The following is a 5,997-nucleotide window of genomic DNA, read 5'->3' on the forward strand; positions in this document are numbered from 1 at the left end:
CAGGCCTGAACCAACAAGAAGGAGAAAAACAAGACCAGAAGCAATAAAAAGCTCCCTGCTTCTAAGGGAGTGTGGATTAGATTTTGATAGACAATTTTGACAAAACAAATCATGAAGATTTTAAGAGATTTTGAAGGATTGTATTGACATTTAAGTCTTTTTTAAAAAACCTTTTACAATTAGGATTTGTTAATTTGGATTTTGATGAATTTCTAACAGAGACTTTAAGGATTTCAATTGACTTTTAAGATTTAAAGGATTCTAATTTTTTTCAATAAAATAAATGAGTCGAAATTTTTACATAATTTTCTGCATAATCATTGTACAAATGTTCATCAAACAAAAAAAAAAATCAAACAAGTGTATTGATAATGGTACCTTTGATAGTTTTTTTAAAAACTCGATATCCGACTCTATGACTGACTAATTCGAGATTTCCAATCCCTACCTTTGATAATTTTACCAACAATCATCAAACCCATATAAGAACAATTGTTGTTATAAGAGGGGAAGAATGTTGGAAAAGGGTGGGGAACATTAGAAACATAAATCAATGTTAAAAGGGATGAATGTTAAAAAAAAATTAACAAGGAGTATAACATCTGTATAAAGTGGGGTGAAAAATTGGAAAATGATCATGTTCATGGTTGATCAAGGAACATTGGGGACGCGGAATCCACCAATCGTTCCAATCGACCTCAAGTCGACCGGCTTCATGGCGGCAAATAAAAAGCCATAGATAGTTAAAAAGGTAGTTAAAATAAATTCAATTGAATTCATATATGTACTTTGTACTTCTATGTTAGTTTATTTTTATCAAGCTAATTTTACAAAAAAATTAATTAATTTTTTTTTGACAAAAAAAAAAAACATTTTAATATTAATCGGCTAATCTTTCAACTATAAAATAGTGTGCGTAAAAACAAAACTATAAACTAGTTTTTCAACTATCTATTAAATTACTAGAAGTAACCAATTTTCCAAGATATTTCTGGGTTTACAAAATCTTGGCTTGGATCTCTTTTAGCGGAGAATGGGGAGATCAATTATTTTTTTTGACAAAGGGGAGATCACATTTTGTTACAAGTAAATTGGGTATGAGAAGCATAGTGTATGTCATCTATTTGTTTTGAAATTTTAAAGAAAAATATATATATTTTTCATTATAACCTGAGACGGAAGTTGTTACTGAATGCAATGAAAGTGTTAAAGTTTAATTAATTTGGCTGAAAATGTGGTTGATGTTGCAGAAGATTAAAGAAGCAGTGGTTTGCTAACGGTGAAGCTAAAAGAATGCTCAATAATCTATAAACGTTGCATACAAGATCAATTGGAAAAATGCTCAAGAATCATATACTTATGCCTTAAAAAATCTAACATTTAATTACTTTGTAAAGCTCAATGACTTTCCAAACATTGAAAAGCTTCAACAATGTATATAATATTACCAGAGAGTGATGCTCATATTCTATGGGTGTAAATGTGTCTGTCATGCCATGGCAATAGCATTCAGTACGAGGAATTGTTTATAATCATCACATCACAACACAACAAAACCATGTCTATTATTATTACTTCAATTTCAATCTATCTTCTATAACTCTTCCACTTCAACTAATCAAGTCTAAATAATAAGCTTCAACTTGGTTGAACAAATATTGAAATGTCTTCATCTCTCCTTAATAAAAATTTCAATCTACACTCATCAAAACTACTCCATCCGGACCTATATATATAAGAAAAAATTTACTTTTTAATTCAGCGTAAAGTTGATGTATTTGGACAACATTGTAGTCTAAATAAATCAATTTTACGATGAATCTAAAAAGTAAACTTTTTCTTATATATAGATCAAGAAATGCAAACATTTCGAGATCGGTGCAAAACTAAACTTTTATCCTTGAAAACTAGCAAACAGCAAAGCAAACTAACACAATACCATTAGAATTGAATACCTCAGTTTAATCTCTTTTATGTCATTGGAAATGTAGCAAACTACAACCTCAGACAAGTTGGATTGTCAAAAAAAACATCATTGGTAAAAACAAAAACAAAAACAAAAAAATCAGAAACAAATTAGTGAATATGATGTTTAGGAAAGCCCGCGTGGCCATCACTGCCCCAATGCAATGAAAGGGGCTCTGACCGCGGGCAGTCTTCATCGCAGAGTTCCGACGGCAAAACGATCTTCATCTCACAATCGATGGATACGGGGCAGAGACAACCGGAAAAGGAGGCTCCGCCGGCAACGTAATTCCGGTGAGAGTGAGATGGAAGATGAAATGTGTGCCGCGGCTTCTCTGCTCAGATAAGATCAAGTAGTGTTTAGGTTTCGATTAGGGTTTGTGATTTTCTTATATAGCGATCCTTTTTTATTCCCAAAATGCCCATGCTAACAAAACCAACTTGGGCTGGCTGGACAATTGGACCGACCTAAACGGCCCAATGAGAGTTCAAATGTATATGGGCTGCTTTGCTCAAACCAGTTTAGAATGTTGGATTGGACCATATTACCCCCAAAAATTTTCTCTATAGTTACCAAATATATTATTGGAGGAGTTGGAGTTTCGAACTCTTGATGTATAATATATTCACACTTTAAAATGTGTAAGTGTAGTCACCAAGATTCATTATTTCTTGTTTCCTCATTAGTTGTGAATATTGATTGTTGATATTTGTGACTAATGACTATGTAAATACTTTGTTGTCTAAGTGTGATTATGTAATGAAAATGGATTAAATGTAATTGATTTTATGTGCAGTCATGCATTCATTACATTTGTGTCTGTCCGATCAAGATCAGATGCCTGAAAATTGTAGTTCATTAAATATTCAAAAAATTCGTGCATAGTCATGGTCGTTTGATCTTGATCGGATGACCATGATGACTAATTGCATGACGGTGGTCCTTTTATGTAATTATGCTCCTAATTGGTTAGTCCACATATGTCATATCATATTATAATTAAAGGAGAATTCTCCAAGATATTATCACTCAAATATTCAAAGTTTAATAGTATAGTAGACTTACTTGTACCAATAATAAATTAGCCGTAAATGGTAAGAGTTTGGGGCTCTTTAAGTAGATAGATAATCACGTGTTCAATTGTTGAGTGTGGTAAAAGTTTTGGGGTCTTTAGTAGATAGTCATGAGTTTAATTGCTAAGTGTATAAAAATATTCGGTTGAGGGGAGAAAATTCTCTTTATATACTCTATAGATTTTCTGTCAGAAATTAGTCACACATTAATACCAGAAGGAGACTTACCTGAATCACTCTTTTGTAAAATATTTCAACCATCCTTGCTAGTTTTCTTTGAAAATTAGTCTAGAAATGCTGCTGGTTGGCACTCTATAACTAATGCTTTCATGTATAGAATCACATTCTACTATCAAAATATAGATCCGCATCATGGCATTTCTAAACTATATATGCACTATCTATTAAAATAAGATGTCAAATCAAATATATCACGGTCACTTAGTTACTATAACGATAGATAGATAGCAATGTTCAGATAATAAAAATAGAATTAGATGATCAAACTAAATATATTTTGTTTAAAGTAATGATAATCAAATTTTAAGACTAAGACAACCCCATCATAGAAATAAAGTAGAAAGGTAGTGGAATTATTTATCCAAGTGGTAAGGAACAAAGAACAACTAATTAAAACCAATCAGCTAGGAGTAAAGTCCAAATATCAACCAACCAAAGTCACTATCCTAAGATGGGAATAAAAATTAAAAGAAACTCAAATCATATTATTGGATGATATAATCAACATCTAAACATAGCAATTTACTAAGAAGTGATATTAATACTATTAAGGACTTGATATAATCATAATGAATACTTAAAAAGCATCTAATTGCAATTAGTAAAAAAGATAGGTGGGGAAGTGAGAATCCATTTTTGGTGGCTTTAAAAGAAGAAGAATAAACATAATTCTTTACTTGAGAATATGATATATAGGGCTTTAATCTAAGTTAAAATTCTCATATTCTCATTCTATAGAATCTTTGAAACTTTCCCTTTATTTTAATTTTCTTTTTTCACCTTTTCCCCGTGAGGAATAACATTCCGTGGTCATTTCTTACTTTTCTTTTCAACCAATGCCATCATGTGTGCTCAACTAAATTTCACAAATTCACAATCAAATGGTTTTGTTTTGCTCATGATTGACCAATTAGTCTACAACTTGATATTCTCATTGTGTTATGTTCTTCTCTCATTTCAAAGTTTCTTCTTGTACTTAAAAGTGAATCTATCTTAATTATGTTAATATGTAACATGTAAATAATAATTTATACCAATATACAAAGGGAACTTCACAGTATCTCGTAAATACAACTTATATGGTAAAAGATTGCCGGAACATTTGATGCGTTGAGGCGTGAATTCAATTTTGCAATACTTTTATTGTTTGTAATTGATGTGTGTGTTTTGCCCCTAGACTCTTTCGAGCAAAAACAAGAAGAAACTTCAAAGTTAACTATCAGATGAATTTTTACTTTGATACAAACCCTAGAAAAAATCATTTAGACACACACATGAGTAAAAAAATTTAAAGATGAAATGACTAAATGATATGACATTATTAATTTTGTTTTAACTTTATTACATTTGTGAGTGTGTGCAAAAATAACTTTTTTTTGGGTTTGTGTCCAAGTAAGAATTTCTCTAATTACCAATAGAAACTAATTTTGATTAGATATTCTTTCTCGACAATTTTACCCTTAATAGCTAATTTATAAAAATAAATTCACACCATGACTAAAGGCCCATTTAGATTAGTTTATTTTTGAACTTATGCAAAATAGTTTATGCAAATAAATAAGTTTTTATGCATTATTATAAGTATATCAATATAATTTGTGAAAAAATAGCTTATAAAAATACAGTTTTCGTTAGTGAAAACTTATAAATTAACATAAAACTTTATTTATTTGCATAAGTTATTTTGCATAAGTTCAAAAATAAGCTAATTCAAACATGCTCTAAAGAGAACTCCAAATTCTCCCTCGACAACCCAATTTTTTTTCTTTCTAAATATACATCATGAATATTGCAAGTTTGCAACCAAATTTTTATGATTAAATTAAAACATATATTATACTATAAAATTTAATATAAAAAAAAAAAAAACTGAGAACACAGTATAAAGAGAGATTAATTGTCCTCAGGGGAAGAGGTTCGAACCTGAAATCTCCCAATTATTCATTTCAATAGGTGAATTTCTAGTCATTAGATAACCATTAGGCTATTTAACTAAAAAAAGAAAAAGAAATAACTTACGGTGTAAAACTCTTTAACACATGCATCCAATCATATCACACCATAGTGTCACTTTTATAAGTTAGTTATTAAAATGTCTAGATAATATTAAGATGATGTGATTTGATTGGATACACATGTAAAATAGTTTTACACTATCAATATATACTCTTAAATTCAGATTAATTATTATGCACTACATGTAGGCTTAGGGTAGTCCTCGGAAAACCTTCTTCTTTTACTGGCTTGGGAAAAACCTGTAGGATATGGATCCCACTAATGAAATGAGACTATAACCATACTTCCTGTTAGAAATAATATAAAACCATTGATATGGCTCTATCCTAACACCTTAAGATTTTGGGATAATCGGTTATTTGACATGGTATCAAAGCCTCTATGACTAAGTGGTCTAGAGTTCGATCCCCGCTCCCCTCACTTTCTAATTAAAAAGTGGAATTTAAGCATATGGTAGGTGGGCCTATGCATTATTCACGCTTCAAGCCCAAGTGGGCTCTTGCGTGAGAGGGCGTGTTAGAAATAATATAAAACCATTGATATGGCTCTATCCTAACACCTTAAGGTTTTGGGATAATCGGTTATTTGACACTTCCATGGTCTAGGTTCAAGGACAATCAAGGCTTGGAGTATCTATGGCTTCATGGCCCCAATTTTTAGGGCTTTTAAGGAAGGATCACTAGTATTCAGATCGAGGATTGA

The 5,997-nt window shown here is 30.9% G+C and overlaps 1 non-coding gene across 1 annotated transcript; it reads right to left on the reverse strand.

Annotated features, from left to right (window-relative positions):
- Positions 1–1,455: 1,455 nt before the first annotated feature.
- On the reverse strand, positions 1,456–1,545 carry LOC123900219. The gene has a single exon (XR_006805872.1). It is a non-coding gene; the product is annotated as a small nucleolar RNA snoR8a (small nucleolar RNA).
- Between the last annotated feature and the right edge of the window lie 4,452 nt (positions 1,546–5,997).

Source organism: Trifolium pratense, linkage group LG7 (genome assembly GCF_020283565.1).
Source record: "Trifolium pratense cultivar HEN17-A07 linkage group LG7, ARS_RC_1.1, whole genome shotgun sequence".
NCBI classification, from domain to species: domain Eukaryota; kingdom Viridiplantae; phylum Streptophyta; class Magnoliopsida; order Fabales; family Fabaceae; genus Trifolium; species Trifolium pratense.